This window comes from Neopsephotus bourkii, unplaced genomic scaffold, assembly GCF_033783945.1.
Source record: "Neopsephotus bourkii isolate Nb327-2 ecotype Australia unplaced genomic scaffold, CSIRO-AGI_Nbou_v1 NB_1706, whole genome shotgun sequence".
Classification (NCBI taxonomy): Eukaryota; Metazoa; Chordata; class Aves; order Psittaciformes; family Psittacidae; genus Neopsephotus; species Neopsephotus bourkii.
This window is the reverse complement of record NW_026902180.1, coordinates 518,781-536,207: the sequence shown is the minus strand read 5'-3', so window position 1 is coordinate 536,207 and position 17,427 is coordinate 518,781.

The following is a 17,427-nucleotide window of genomic DNA, read 5'->3' as shown; positions in this document are numbered from 1 at the left end:
AGGGGCTCTGTCCCCAAGTGACAATAAGCTCAACAGTGAGCTCTGCAGTCAGTGACCTACTGAATTGCGTGATGGGCACTTAGGGGGTTCATCAGTTGTTGGAGTATGAGGGCTCTTGGCATAATATTCCCAGTCCTGTGACTGGAAAGGCTGGGGGGCCCCCCCCCGCGAGTTGTGGAGAGCGGAAAGGGAAGGGGAGTGAGGGAGGAAAGGGGCCGATTCAGCAGCATTCAGTCCTTCCTATGAGTCAGCATTTGAACCTGAGAGTGGGAAAAGACTTAGAGGTAAGTTTTTTTCATAATCAAGAAGCCTGTGTATTTTGTCATCACACTAATTGCAGAGCACCAGTAGATGTCAGTTTAGCCCCAAAAATGAATGAACACTGGGTTTATTAGCTTTTGCTCTTACAATAGTAAGTTTCCATAAAAGACAGTAAGTGAAATGTTGAAGCTGACACACATTTAAAAGCCTTTAGCTACATTTTACATGATGGAATATGCCCTCAACATGTAAAATCAGTAAACTGTAATGTCAGCTTGTATTCCTCCGGCTTGGAAGCTGTAGAGCTTGCACATGTACAAAGCAAGGGAGGGTGTCATTTTGCATAAACTGATTTTTTGAGGCTAGAAAATAATTTTTGTGAGGTTTGATAGTTTCAGTACTGGAATCTTAAGGAGAGTTGTGCCAGAATGCAGTTTCAGACCACTAATCAATGTACACATACAGATTCAGAGAAAGCAACCCAGGTAAAGTCAAATAATGTAAAGGAATGTTTGTTACACACAGTTGCAATGTTTAACGGGGTTAAAGAAAAAAAGGACCCAAACAGCAGTACCACCTAGAAGAGTAACACTTCCAAATATTTTGGAAGATTTATGTTTTAATGAGCCAAACCAGACCAAAAATCCAAGTTTACCATTTCTACATAATTCACTGCTGCAGGCATCAACTGGTTAAAGAAAACCTACTTCGAAGTCCCAAGGGCATGAACTGCCAGATGGAATCAATACTGATGAAGAAAAAAATTATTTACGTTTACAGTGTCAGGTGGTGCTCCACCAAAATTCAGCTGCTGCCCATGGGAATGCCGACTGCCTGAGAAAGCAGATCATGAAGTTTGATTTAAATGGTATAGCTTAGCACAGATTTAGCTAATCCTACATCTTATAACATGTCTGAGTGGAGAGCTAATAATTCCATCTGATGTAAGAAATAATGCATCAATTAAAACCGAAACAAAAACCCTATACCACCACAAACCAGTAGTACCGCTTGCTATTACATCATCTGATTTCTAGTGACTTGGGTCAAACTTTTTAACCAATAATAAAATACACAACTGTCAGTACCACAAGTGTAAATCAATATTGTATTCTACAGGTACAAATGAAGATGTTCTGCAGCCTCTCCATCTAACAGCGGCTAATCTTCAAAGAAGATTTTTTCTCTCTGACTAGCCAAGCAGCCGTGTGACACAACCTGTGAGGTTCACACTCCAAGCCTCAAGGCTGAAAACAAGATACATGTTCCACATTTCAGTGTAAAGTGTGTGTTCACATTGCTGAGATGCCCTAGAAACATTGGCAATACTTGGATGTCATGAGCTGGGCACACCATTTGCCCAGATGAGATTCAGTTACTTAAGTAGTTCCTTTATAATAGATGGGAGCATAAAACCAGGAATTTTGGCTCTTTGAGAAAAGCCTCCCTGTTGGGGTGTTAGCTGCTCTTGGACGCCAGACCACTGAAGGGAGAGAATATATGAACCTCTGAGACTGCCTGCGGACAAACAAAACTCACATGCTAGCCATAGCAGCAAACACACACCCTTTGAGGGACTTGACAAAGGTGGTGTTTGCATACCTACATGTGTGTAGCCACAAAACTCAATTTGAATATCCCTACTAAAGTACCAACAGCACCCTTATTAGCACCCAGTAATTATAAGTTAACTTCAGTGCAGGGAAAACTGATTTCCACTTCTGCATGTTCCTCTCCAAGCCCATTGGGTAGAGGATCAACAGCTAAAGGAACCTAAACAAAAAAAAGGAACTTAAACAAAAGCCTCAAGCTTTTGTTGAGTTCAGGGCTAACGGTTTCATCAGCTTCCAAATCCACACTATAGTAACTTCAGCACTTTGATTGTACTATGCAGACAGCTTCAGTTTTATTCTCTAAGCTACTTTTAACAGAAAGTGCACATAAAAATGTCTGCAGTAATTAAGACTAAGTACTGCCATAATATACTTCCTCTCATGTACTACTACAGAAATACTAATAGCAAAATACTTCAGAGCTATAACAATGCAATTATTAACAGCTTGTAGAGACAGACATAGGTAATACTGCTGTGTTGCTTCTGCTTGGGTGAGCACTGGCCCTGTTCAGCATAAGCAATTACATTGACACATCTAGTTTTTCAAGAATTTTATAAGTGCCAAATTCATTTGAAAGTACGGTCCAGTACTTGATTGGGTGAGCAAAAGCAGAGCCTGGGTTTTCATGCTGCCAGGACATGGGTTACCTTGAATGCTGGTTTCCAAACACTTGGGCTTTGAAAAACAGATGTGATGGGGGCTGTGTAATGTTGATCTGGGAGTTAATAAGTTCAGCTTAAGTTCTCTCCAAATAAATTCTGTGTGTGACAGAGGGGAAGGGAGAGAAAACAGAGTGCCCCAAATACTCCCTCCCTTTCAGAAGTTACTTTGTGAAGATAAATACCCCATGACTGACAGCATCATTGCTCACATTCATGTATCAAAACAAAACTATTGCTCCACATCAATATGGAAGTAGTAGAGAAAACAAAACAATAAAACCCCTTGTGACAAATAAATGACTGTCAGCTCCCAGGCACATGTTATCTTACATAAAACTATCTTCTTTCTCAGTTCCCACTTTCTTTCAGTGTCTTTAACACTTTCCCTGGTGATCTCCCCCCCTCCCCCCCAGTGTTGGAAACCAATGGAATGAAAAGGGTGAATTCTGAAAAAGTTTTGAGCTTTCTAATTGTTCTCAGGTCTCCTCACCCCACACCTCCCTTCACACGAGCCACTCGGACACTTCTGCTGGTGCTGTCTGGTGAGGCTGAGCTTTTCCTGGCTGCAGCTGCCCATTTACTGATACCTTGGGCAGGTCAGGAGCTCCTTATCCTAGAAGCTGTGTGCTTGGTGAATGCATGGAGGTGGGCTTCCCTGCCTCCACAGAGCAGGGACAGAGGCCAACTCTTAGCTCAAGGTACTGCAACAGCTCTTCTGGACACTAAACATTTGCCATCATCTTTCCCAAGCATCCTCCTCACTATATGTGCCTTGCTTAGCATGCCCATTAAAGAAAAAAAGACTTATTTCTTTCATCTGCAAGTTGGTAATGTCTGGTAATATGTTTGTGGAAGATTAGAATATGAATGGATTTATTACATGAAACAGAAGTAGCATATCGAGTCTGAAACTGCAAATGATCCCCCAGGATTGCAGTTGGTTGACAGCACTGCTAAATGAATCCAAACCTGAATATTAACACTTTACTGTTTTTCTTTTCCTATTCCTTCCTTCTTAATTGCCAACTCCCATAGTGTTATTTGATCATCATAACAGCTAGCAACATCTACCAAATTGCAAAACACTGTTCCACACTATAGCAAAACATTTAAGTATGTAAATCATATCATCTTCCCTAGAGAACAACACAGCAGGGTGGTGTCCAAAGAGGCAATGATAGATTTTACCCAGAACACTTGGCACTACATATAAAGAATTACAAGGAGAATAGCCACTCATTGCCAGTAATGGTTCTCCTAGTATTAACAATCAAAAAGAAATAGCTATAATAGAAAAGTTTTCCATGTTAAAAAGGCAGCTCTGTCCTGATTAAGTGATCATTATTTGATGGATTCCCTAATGGAATCAGAAAACAGAGAAGAAAATTATGATTCTCCAACTATGTACCCTTCAAATTCATCTTCCTACTCCTGTGACAGGGTGCAGGAAGGAGAAAATTTTAAAACTGAAGCTGCCTGATTATTTTTCGTATAGACAGAACTGAAGCATGATTTGAACTGTTGTGAAACTGCTGAACGAAGCAGTGCAAAAATCCTGCTCTCTCACACTTCCTCCAGAGTAATACCTGACATACTGTTCAGTCAGGCTGTGGCATAGTCTTGGCTGTATATCAGCTTTGCTGGCTCATGTTGTATTTGGCCACTGAAACCACTCACCTAAACCTCACATTTAAGCTTTCTGTTGTTGTACTTAGGCAGCTGCCATACTTATTTTAATAAGCTGCTACAGTCCAACTTTGTGAATCTAAACAAGCAAGGCATGATACAGTAGTCTCCTGTGCATAATTCTGACATAAGGATCTTTCACACAGCTGTCATCTGGACACCAGAATTCTTGCAACCTTGCTCGGATACAGGCAAGAAATACAGAAATAGAGAAAAAAGATTGAGATGTTACTGCAAAAAAAAAAAAAAAAATTCAGTTATCCAAAGAGGCTTGCATTAAGGCCTCAAACATCTGCTTCTCCAAAATTGTTCTCAGTATCTCTCACACATGTTATGGGCAAAGCGGAGTGCCAGTAAGTACTTGTTGTCTTCTGCTCCACTCACTTCATACTACAAACATTTTAACTTAGCAGTAGTAATACTTGCTGCAGTTTCGGCAGTTGCAGTTATTGCCATTGAATTCTGCCTCAGTTTGTAATCTCTAGCTGTTATAACTTACATTACATGATTCAAGAATAGCTTTGACATAATATTTACTATTTCAGTTCCCCACCTCTGGCAGGACTGTCTTTATTAAAGGCACTTTAGTGAATCACTCAAGTCCACATATAAATTAAATGGCCACAGTCTTAGCCGAAAAGGCATCAGTTCCTGTTCCAGAAATTCAGATATCGCATCTTGCCACTTGATACTGCTTGTCTGCAGGAAGCAGTGAACCAGGAAGCTTACCATCTGGAGGCCAAATCAGCCCAAGAACCAAAGAGATAGAACAGTGATAGCAATGTGAAGATTAATATCCATTTACCAAAATGATAACCAAATATGGTGAAATGTTAAGAAAGCAATTCACCAAATCTGCTGGCAGCCTTGAGTGGTTTGATACATGTGGATGCCAAATGTTCAGGATACTCCTAAGCTGAAATGAAATCTGTCTTTTCAGACTAATCCTTTGTGACAAGCAACTCAGTAAACAATTGACCATCCATACAGACAAGCACTAGTAATAAAAGTAAGTGAACTAGAAACCCTCACATGAGGGTTGAAAGCCCTTTGGGATGAGAAAGTTGGGGCTGTTCAGCCTGGAGAAGAGAAGGCTGCGCGGAGACCTCATAGCAGCCTTCCAGTATCTGAAGGGGGCCTATAGGGATGGGGGGGGGGGGGGGGGGGCTCCTCATTAGGGACTGTAGTGATAAGACAAGGAGTAATGGGTTAAAACTTAAACAGGGAAAGTTTAGATTGGATATAAGGAGGAAATTCTTTCCTGTTAGGGTGGTGAGGCACTGGAATGGGTTGCCCAGGGAGGTTGTGAATGCTCCATCCCTGGCAGCGTTCAAGGCCAGATTGGACAAGGCCTTGGGTGACATGGTTTAGAGTGAGGTGTCCCTGCCCATGGCAGGGGGGTTGAAACTTGATGATCTTAAGGTCCTTTCCAACCCTAACTATTCTATGATTCTATGTTAAGAGCTGACTGATCTGCTGTATGCATTGATTCTGTACATCTCAATTGTGTGGGCAGCTCCTCCTGATCCTGCCCTGCAGCAAAATCATGCGATCTGTGCCATAACCAGCACAGAATTTATAGTCACTAAAAATAAACTTGTTTCTTTGCAAATTCATGGCTCGGCTCTTAAATAACTTTCCAGCACTGTTCACCAAACCAAGATCCTTATGGTTATCATAATGTGCATGACCTTGTTAATTGTCACATGGTGGGAGATGTTAGTATCTTCAGATACTTGCAACACTTGGTTTTGGTCCCACATGTTTGTTTAGCAAGTCATGAGTTCCCTTATCAGCTTACATTGCCCACATTTGTGTATCTCAACAGCAGAGCCATCTGACCCAGCTTGCTTGATAGCTTTTAGTACTTCAGAGGAACCTGGAAATGTTGAGTTACTAACCTGTTATTACCAGAAGCTGCTTTCATCTCCATAGCACTAGTTCTGTTACACATGGGTGGGGGGAAAGCTTGTTCATCAGCCACCTTTCCAGTGTCTCTGCCTGAACGGTTAGCAAGAACATCTATGTTAAAGCTGGAAATGACTTTGCCTACCTGCAGGACAGGCAAAGCTATCAGCACATTGAACGTCAAAATTTCTTTAATCAGCATGTGATTGACACTACTTTATTTGCCCAGCAATTCTTATTCATTAAATCAAATTTAAATTAGTCTTGGCTATACTTGCTTTTGCAGACATTTACCATAAGCTTGCCTTATTTTAAGTTTTAGAGGAACCAGGCAGTGGGCTATTTCTTAAGGACTTTCACAGGACAAGATCTGTTGATCTCCGATCTCTGCATGAAAAGGGAAATTAACTCATTCAACGAACATAGTATTTAGACAAATGTTAGAGCCTTCCCTGTATGAAAAATGCTTATTGCTTTTGGAGAGGACTTCTCAGCCAGTGAGGAATGCCTTAAGAGTTTCACTTGCTTTCTATCAGAAAGAATCATACTAGTATGATTAAATAGAGTATAGACACCTTAATTTTAAATAAGTATCTGTACAAGTTGTTTATGTCTCTAATAAGAATATTTTTGCCTTCGTTCTTGAAGCAAGGAAATTCTTGATTTATTTTTTTTTCTACTATTGGCATGTAGCAATTGTAGTGCTTTGAGAGATGCTTCTCAGAATTATTTCCCAGATAATTCTAATTCATTGCTTCAAAATTAAGGATAATATATATATATTTATGTATAAAAATAAGTAAAAAACAATGTTACCTTGATAGTTTTACAAGTAGTACCAAGTGATCCATATCCTAGAAAAGAAACTCAGCTTCCTCATAAGCAAGGGAACCAAGCAAACTGAAATAACTTTAACTACAAAATCAGCATCCAAGAGAAGCGATTATGTGCACTGAGCTACAAATGTGTGCTCTTTTACATATTGCACAGCTAGGCAGCTTTATAACATACACACATAAAGTATCCTCATCTTTAAATACTTGTCTCAAGGATTCAGACCTAATGAGGTTGTCCACAAGATGGCACACACTGCACCCAAAAGGAACTGACACAGGAAAATGCTTTTTTTGTGACCTCTATCAGGCAATATGTAATTATCTTTCTTCATTTCATTTTCCTTCTAGACAAGCGCAGAAAAAAAATCTGTAATTATTTTCATGATATGCTTACATAATCTAAATCTCTGCTTGCCTCAGATGTAGGCAGAGACTTCAGTTTGCACAGAAAACTGGGAATATCTGTCATCCAGGGGAACCATTTTCTCTCTTTGAAATCTCAGGTGGCTGTAACCAAGCTAAGTCATACAGAAAAGGAAAAGGCATTGCAGGGAGAAGGATTATAGCTTTACCAAACATCTACTCTGGCCACTGTCTTATCTCATTGCCTAGGAGATGCAGGCAAGAGTGGGAAGAGAAAGAATCTAGGGTATTGAAAGGACTGACCAACAACCCTAAAAACCTCAGAATGTAGACAACAATGCTTCATAGGAAGATAAAACAAAGAACAGACTAGAATAATTTATCCCTATTTACCCCCAAACCAAAAAAAAAGCATCAAATTCTCAGAGCTCTCCACAGGTTTGTTCAAATAAAATAAAAAAAAAAAAAAAAGGAAACAAAATATACCCTACTCACCCCACTGCCACTGATGCTACTGGAAATAGAAGCAGTAAATAAATACAAGTGACCTCTTGGATCTGACAGTTATGTTGGACTATACTTTCTGAGATAAAGTTTGCACAGGGAGGTAATATTCTTCTGTTAGACTCACCAGTGAAGCTCACTTTCAAGTCTACATGCTCGTCTTCAGATGAGGTCCTATGTACCTAAAGTTGCTTTATGTCAGTCAGCTTAATAGAAGGACTTACCACACTGCAAACTTGATTTAGTTTCCATCTGTCATAACTTCAGCACTACTATTAAAGACAGCATTGCACCTTTTGTTTTTTGTCTTGTTGTTTTTGGTTTGTTTGTTTTAATGGAACCACTACCATTTAGGACCATTTCAAAGCCACAGCTAAGGCTGACAATCATACGACTGCGTCCTCCTGAGCCAGGCTGGAGAGCAAAAAGGACCTGGAGCTATCTAGGCTCTCCTGTAGAGTAGTGCTTCCCAGCTAAACTCGGCAACACTGGCACCAAGCGGCTGAAGCATAAATATTCTAACAGATACACTTGCCAAGTTGCCAAAGTCTTGTAGGTTTGCTGTTACAACAGTGCAAGTATTTTCCACTTTTTTTTCTTACAGTGATTAAATAATAGTCAACCCACCCTTATCATTCACCCTCCAGCCTTCCTCAGCTGGCTGATATTTAGATACATCTTCAACAGAATTTAAAGCAGTAAATTACTTGAACATACTCGACTAGTTTGAGGCCGAAACCCCCCTAAAACACGTGAAATGCTAATGTGAAGAGTGAGATTAATTTTCAGATGGTCGAGTCCTGATGTCCTAGTTGATCTAAATCCCATTTTTATTTTTTGCTGGTAGAAATGAAGAACCTTCTAGTAGCATATTCAATATGAAACATTCTCCTTGTGAATTATGCAAAAATAACAAGCACCCATCCTTTACTCTGCCTCCCACAGTCGATTCCACCACTCACAGCTATTCAGTGCAGCTATTCAAGTCCTACAGTGAAGCACAGCACTACCCAGCCATACTTTTTTGCCTGAAAGGCCAGATGTGGATTCCAGCCTAACAAAAGCCCTACAATGTCTTTTTTTTTTTTTTCTCCAGATTGACATTGCTGTTATTGGAAATTGGCATTAACACAAATCAAGTTCATTGGACAGGTTTTCCTAACTTTCAAGCAGCATGAAGAGAATTAATCTAATTAGTTATCATTGATGGCTCTTCAGAAACTGAACTAAGTGGTTTTTGTCCTGTAGGCAAACTTTCAAGGGAGTAAGAAATTACTGCTAGAACAGGCCATTCTATTAGAAGTCTCAGAGGCCAACAATGGATTTGATGTGTCACTCACGAGATTTACAGCTATGTATATGTGAAGTGACTTAACTCTTCAGAATTGTAAAAACAGTGATTATAACAGGTGTGGTAAGTGGTAAGTACACCTCCACTCCCACAGGACAAGATCCTTTTCCAGTACTGACATCACATTGATGTTCACTCCTAATCATTCACAGAAGAGACTGAAGAATTGCTGGTGTATTGATGGACATCTAGATTGGAAGCCAAGGGTTATTCTGTGTCAGCACTGCTTCCTGAAGCAGAAGACTTGAGGAGAAGCCCACTGGGCAACAAGACTGTTCTGAGTCAAAGGGTAAGTTTCCAGTAACACCAACAAGGGGGGCTCTCAACTCACAAGTTACAATGGACAGACATATAGTCAGAGCTCTGATCTAGCTAATAGTGAGTGTGAGCAAAAAAGACACTTGGAAGACACTTATTTTAAGGTTAACAGCTCTATAGAACTTGTGAAAGTGCCCAGCAGTGCTATAGGAGAAACAGATATTCAGTAAAGGCACTTTTTTGACATTTAAACTAAAAAGACTCTGGAAGCCTGGAGCTAAATTTCATCTCACACAAGGTTAGGACTCTTTTAAGAGTGAAAAGATATTATTGCTTATGACTATCACTCATTCCAACTTCTACTTTGCATCCCTATGCTTTATTCCATCTAGAAAGTTTTCTTGAACATACATCAGGTCTGCTTACAGGCTTGGGGAAAAAAAGGAACGACTGAAAACTCCCAACACCAAGTACTTGAAAATAAGAAAACTACTTGAAGGGACAGCTGATAGGTAAAATAAAACACTGTTAGTATATCCACATTTAGCTTCCTGCTTCCTTTACTGAATGGTTCGATAACAGAGCAAGTAATTCCACTGCACAGTACTACCACTGACAAAGCAAGATTAACTGCCTTTACTTGGAGAGCCCAGAAAACTGACCTCCAGCTTCAGCAAATTACATGGGGAAGCCAAGTCCACAGCTGCAAGTCAAAGTGAATCAATCAGAGAAGAACATGGAAGTTCTTCTGTTGCAGATTATTATTAGGGAACTGTGTTTTCAGCAAGTGTAATGGATGGTCAATTATTTAAGTGTGTTTCATGACAAACAAGAGGGGAAAAAAGACTGACCTAAAAAAAATCACCCAGGTGCAGAGATGGAAGTTACACAAATCATTCTTTGAACAATAAAAAACCCCAACCCACTCCACCCTCAAGCCTCCCAGTGACTTTAGAGCCCACACAAACACATATATAAAATATATAATCTGCATTAATTAATCCAGTTCTGAAGTGGGAGCTACATGTATGCATAATGTCTCCTCTCTGTTTCAAACAGATTTACACAGTGTGCAATGGAAAACCCCATCAGAAAAATCTTTTACTTAGGCACACAGTTCTCCTTGGCATTCCATCCTGTTTGAAGTTTTTCTGTTCCATGAGACTATTGTTGCCAGCAGTATTGATATGCTGCCTATCAAGAGCATAACGAGAACTTGAAAAATCAGATTAAAAGTTTATCTAACAAACCAAGTATTTTAGTTTCTCTTCTATAAATCAGTAGGTGTGGATGTATATCTGCCTACAATACTTTTAACATGTGTCTACTTTTTAGATAAGGGAAACTGCATGGTAGCAAGTCACTTGTTTCTCTCTTAGAGAAACTATAAAAAGGATGTTAAGATGTATGTTAAGACATTCTGGTTGAGGGATGCATTCAGTAAAACAGAACCCTGCTACTTACCTCCATATTCCCTCTGAGCTCTCATGAAACAGGGCAGCCTCTGTCTATTAAGGAGACACACAGAAACAGCTTTCTAGATGTTTGCTGTCCTCCTGGTTGTTTCTTCTATGCTGTTATACAGACTGCACATTTTTTGTTGTCTTCTATGGCATATGTCAGAGCACATTTCTGCTGTGACATACTGTAGTTTAGTTACTGTAGTGCCAGACCATTGGATAAGTAACAGAAGGAGCTGTGTTAGTCAAAAAGCCAAGTGACCACATTGTCCCCAGAATGAACGTCAGTTGAGAAGTTGCCTGCCTGTTTCACACAAAAAACAAACTTGCTCAGTGCCAGAGGCTAGATTGCTCATTCCCCTGTTCTCTCATTACGCTGTAGCCTGCATGCCAGTAAGGAAGCATATTATGGCCCAAACTACCAGATATTCAGGAACTGTCAAGTCCTACAAGGCTACAAGGTCACGCAGCACAGAGGGACTGGTTTGCCTGGTCCTTGTCCATGCAGCAGTAAGTATTTTTACCTCTACAAAATTGTAAACAAGACAGATGCACCTGCAGCCTGGACTGGAAAGCTAACTGAACATTTTTACCTTCCTTGCCAAAAGAAAAAACACAAAACAAACCAACCCCAACACCTTCCATCTGTTACACTCAATGTATATATAAGGTGCTATAATATAAGCAGATTTCTTGTCTCTGTTGAAGAGCAGTCACTACATGAGTAAGGACCAAAAGCACATATAGAGCTATAGGTTCTCTTGCCTATATTATTTTGTACTGTTTGCCAAATAACAGCAGTGCTGCACTCAGTAAACAAAGCTCCTTTATGCCTTATTGCCTGTTTTAAACTCAGCTCCACTTTCTAGCACAGTTTTCTTCAAACTGGGTATTTCTGCTTAGGTGGAAAATGAGGTTCCTTTGCCCAAGATCCAGGTTTTTTAGGCATTTTAATTAAAAAAAAAAAACAAACAAAAAACCACCTCTGTTTTGTAACATCAACTTACTATCTTCACAAGTAACTCTGCAGTTATCTTTGTCTTTTAGATGTAACTTCCCAAAGAAAAGACATGCAAAATGCTAACTATAGACAGCTATAAAAGCTCTACCCGTATCTACTAGCTTCCTACAGAACAGTGTTCTCCCCCATATCATCTCTCTTCCTTTTTTTTTTAATTTAAAAACTTTTGCAAATAGAATATTTCCAGATGATGCTATTTCATATGTGTGAGCTCAGTTATCTTTTTCTTCCACCTCAAGCAGGATGGCAGAATTACCATCACCCTCTTTTCCTTTAGCTCTTTTAATAACTAGACACAAGTACATGGTAGCTACTAGTAAGAAGTGATTTCTACTTCATCCTTGGCTTCCACCATGTTCTAGATACTATTACCACTCCTGACCTTTAATCAACTCCTGATGCTTCAGTCATGTTTCCTCCTTCACCCTGTGCTCCATTTTATCCAACTTCTGCAATCCCAGTAGCTTTTCTCTGACCTCCATCCCACAGCTTACAGACCTTGCTGGCTGCAGGCAACCAAGGGTGGGACAGACTTGTACAGGCCAGTTACATAGAGCCTGCCTGAAACTCCACAAGGGACTGTTGTTTCTTCAAACCATTACACGTGTGTTCAGAGGTGAAGTTATAATTTCAGGGATCCCCGCTGACAACAAGATTTTTGCAGGTTGCGAGTTAAAAAAAACAAAAACTACCTGCAGGAAATTACTGTGCAGCTCTTGAACAGGAATTACTCTGAGAACTTCTCAATCATCTCTCTCAAAAAGACTCTAAATGCATCAAAGTTTAATACTTGTTTTAAGATCATGAAAGAATATATAAAACTGAAAAAAGAAAAAAGGTAACCACATGGAGACATTCTAGATCATCAGTAATACAGAACATTATCCTCCTCAGCAATGAAAGCATCTGGACCTCATCAGCTGCCTCTAAATAATTCAGAATGCTGTTTAACTACATCTAAGCTCAGTGTCAACTTGTACTCTTGCTTTTCTCAAGTAAAATATAACTGAGCATTGATTAATTCAGTGATTAATTTCAAGTAGAAATAAACAGCTTGAAGGGGGATGTAATATAGTCACAAGTGGGTTTAAACATGATAGTATCCAGTCATTTACCATTGGCATTCAATTTCAGTTCCTTAAGCTTTTACTTAGATTCAGCCAAAATCTTTCTCCATCTTTCCCTTTAGAAACCTACAGGGTATTCTGGACACCGTATCCACAGATACAGCAATCTGGAGAAACTTTACTGTAAAGGGATACTGCAAATGCATACTCTCCTAAACTAAACTCTTCCTGAAAGAAAAAAATAAAGAAGCTTCACCAGTATTTTGAACCTTAAAATTCCTACAGATTTACCAAGCAACAGTAGATCGAAGAGAGTTTACTCATTAAAGTGAGCATGATAAAAGATGTTCATCAAAAAGGCAAGTTTTAGCCAAGAAGGCCCAAGAAAGCAGTAAGAAAATTCAGAACCAGGAATACTTAACTTTGCCTCTACAGTACACACATTATTTTGCAGTTTAGGAGAGGATTTGCTTATTGCACACGGATGGCTACTAAAGTCACACCACAGTAAACAGAGTGGATGAAGCCCATGCATCAAAAGTAACAGAAATAGCATTTCACCTCAGATCTTACTATAAGCAAGCTTTGCAGTCCAGCAGTAAGTGCTCAAACAAATAACTACCAGAGATACATTCTGAGTCACAAAAAGAGAACACAGCATTCTGACAGAATTTGGTCATACTTCCACAAAGAATGGCAGCATAAAAATACCTTCTTAGGTTATTAAAGGATGGTACGTAAATACTTTTTTCATAGCCTCCATCAACTTTACAGTGCCACTGAGAAGCCCCCCCCCCCCCCCAATCACAATTCTTTCGTACATATAATACACATCCCCCAGTTCTCAAAGCCAGTTCCTGCATGCATGTAACACCCTGTATCCCAACCTGGAGCACTGGAGCGCTGAAGCCTGTTAAGCCACCCCCAAGACAAACCCCTGAGCTCTCAGGAAGCTGCTGAGCAGCTCTTTAGAGTGGGTGACATAATGATTTGTAGCTGAAAGGATCCCTTTGGAAGAAGCAGGTTTTTTCAGAGCTGTATACAGCCTATTTCCTCTGACCAACTTCACCTGGAAGAGATAATACAAAATTTCCCTCTACTCTCCCATGAATTGCTTGAGTTACTGAAGTCCTGAACATGGCAAAAAATGGACTGCATAATTTTAGGTGTTAGGATTGCTTATTTTAAAATATTTTCCTTTTAATCACAGGAAGAACTAGAGAGAAAAGTTGAGAGTTGAAAGCAGATGTCTTTATTAATTTTCTTTCTAGGACATGTAATTCCCCATCAAACATACTGGATAAAGCCTTGCAGGGAGTAGCACCAAGACACATACTGAGCTTTATAGTTCAGGTAAGCAAAGAACAGGGTAGTTTGTATCTAGGACATAGTTGCTTAGCAATGTTTCAAATAACATGCAAAAACCTTAAATAAAGAGAAAAGTAGGCTTTGATGTATTGAACTCTGTTTAGACTTAGAACTTCCAGAAAGCCACAGTGTACCCTGACAAAAAATTAGACGAGAAAAGCAACATCTGGTACACAGGTTTGCTTGGTATTAGGAAAACTTGACAAAATAATTTAAAAGAGCTTCAAAGCCTTCAATAATTGCCTCTTCTCATAACCATAACATTCATCCGACACTTTCAAATACAAGCCCAAACCACCACAGATAAATCTCATATACCTCTCTGTTATGTTCTATACAACCGAGCTATATGCAACCTGTCTCTATACAGGTAAATAGTTTGCTCTTTCCAGATTTTTAATCATAAAATGAAAGTTTTCACATGCAGTTTCTGAATACAAAAGTTAGTGAATAATAATACTCCATGAAACAGATCAACAAACCATCTGAAGACAAAAGGAAGAGCTACACTTCCAAACCCAGTACCCAAGCCTGTAGCTAAAATATCCTCTCCCTATCATCTACTCTAAATGCCAGGTCACTGTAGGAAATTAATAGCATGGCTTTTTCAGCGTTGCCCCTAACAAAACCAGAAGATAGCACTACAGGCTGGACCAGGGATGAGAGTCAATTTAAGTCTCACAGAAATTATAAAAAAAAAAAAATAAAATCGGGTTATATGTATAAGTACATGTCATAGTTCTGGCCTGAAAGCATTTTTTATTCCACTCAAAACAGCTAGGCAGTATGGCATATGATAAAATCACCAAGTCACATTATGGGCTGTGCGCATTTTTTAGATTAGAGAAATTGCTCAAGCTTGTCACAAACCAGGCTGAAGCTTTTATGGTTTTATTGTCACGATTACAACAATCAGCACTTGTCGTGGTTGAAGCCAGGACAGCACTGTATAACATTCTGCTATAAGTACAAGCACTTGTACATATTACTAGTATGCGGCTCCCAACAAAACTCTAATGGTAACAGCATGTCTCTGCTCCCCATTCTTGTCAGTTCAAGTACCTGTTCAATCAGAACTATTCCATTCTCCTTCCATGGAAATAAGCACTGCCAGTACAGAACTTGCTGCAGTGCTCACACAGCACCAGCACCTGTACTGCAGGCAATGATCCAGCACTGAAAACAGTAGTGACCATTGTTTGGCATAAACCTTAAACATTGCTGTATCTGTGTACTTCGTTGTTCGCAGACTTTATCTTTGCTACAGTTATTTTAAGCACTATTAGGTGCAGAAGCCATAGCAAATCAAATAATCAGCTTTAACTGGCCAAGACCTCTATTCATGCTACCCAATTTCAGGCATTTGAGGTGTTAACAGTCACCCACATTGCACAAAATAGGTGCCCAAAGACAAACTTAACCCAAGCATTTTTTTGCAGGTATTTGGCTTTGAAATTTATGACTTCTTTTAATACATTCTCTCTGAACTTACATTTTGTTTAATAAAAACTGAAAGCTATTCTTTGCTACAGCAGTTCTATGATTTGCAGATAGAACTTACTGCATTACTGAAACTGACATGTTTGGAAAGCAGTTGAAGACTGTACTGCAACAAATACAGGTGCAAAGTGCCCTAAAGAGAGCACACCCATGCCGTAAGCTCAGACCACAATCTGCTTCACTTCTAAGAAGCTTCTGGGAAAAACCTCAGTGTGTCTGCAAAGAAACAAAAGGAGACAGATGACTTTTGCATTGACTCACCCAGTAGAATCACACTGCCACTTTCATTTCTGCCAGACTGTAGAGATGACTTAACTATGGGTCTTGTGTTGTGACTTGCCACTTCTCTAGCACCTCCTCATCCTGTTAGAAAAAGAGATGCAATTCAAAACCGAGTGATATTGAATGTGCTGGGCTGAGCTAGGCTGCATTCCAGTGTACACTTAATTCTGAGGTCTTGCTCACACAAGAAAGTTACAGAGTTTAAATGGCAGTAAAAATAAAGTGAGTCATAACCAATTTAGTAAAATCAGTGGAAATCACTTCACAGATACTAACGTCATTACTACAGATTTTCTCACTGCAGCTCAGCTGCTCCAGATACCCATGGTTAAACAATAATAATTCTTTTCAGAAACCAATTTCAGCATGATTTGGGCAGTTTGAAAATTCTACTTATTCTAGGCTGTACATGTCCCTATACCTTCCTGCACTCTAAATGCTCAAAAATTACAAGCTAAACACATGTGAACAGCTTGTACCTGGTAATAACCAAAATTGTTACTGGTGCTTTTTCACTAAAAGATCTTCCAGCTTTATACACATCTAGTGAGGCTGTGTCACTGGACTTACATTCAGGGTTTCCGCTTCCTGTGAAAGTGGAACTTTGCTCCTCTAAGTATGGATGACATGAGTACAGAGACTTATGTACAACATTAGTGACAGAAGAATATCTGTTAAAATCAGAAAGTGTGATAAAAAGTATTACAGAAATGGACACAGTAAATGTAAAGTTAATATCTACAGATAGGTCACAGAGGTATCTGCAGCTTGAAAAGTGGCGATAAATTTTCATATCTGTCCCACTTCTGCCACAGAGGAATGCAAAGTATTAGACCTCCAACCCACAGATTCTTTCTCCTGAAGAAGCAAGGCCCCCAAAGGCTTCTGCATGAAAACTTCACAAATGCTTCCACACTCTGGTCACTGCGTAGCGTGTTGCGCAGCCAGCCACCTCTCCTTTCCACTCTTGTCTGTAGATTCCCCTCTTTCTGCAATTTTCTCCCCAGTTGCTTGCCTCTTTCTCAGTAGTATCACTTCATCTTGTTATTTTTTACCATGATTCTTGGTTTTTATTTGTTTCTGATTTTTTTTTCCTTTCATTATTTTCAAACTCACTGTACTGGATCCAACAGAGGCTCAAAGGAATAGTGAGTACAACCTTCCTCATGACAGTGACTTTGCAGTGGTCACTGTGTGCAGTGGTCACATACAGCGTATTGTGTTAGGATTCTTTCTCCCCTCATTCCTTCATTTTGGGAATGAAGACACAAATTCTGCCTGATC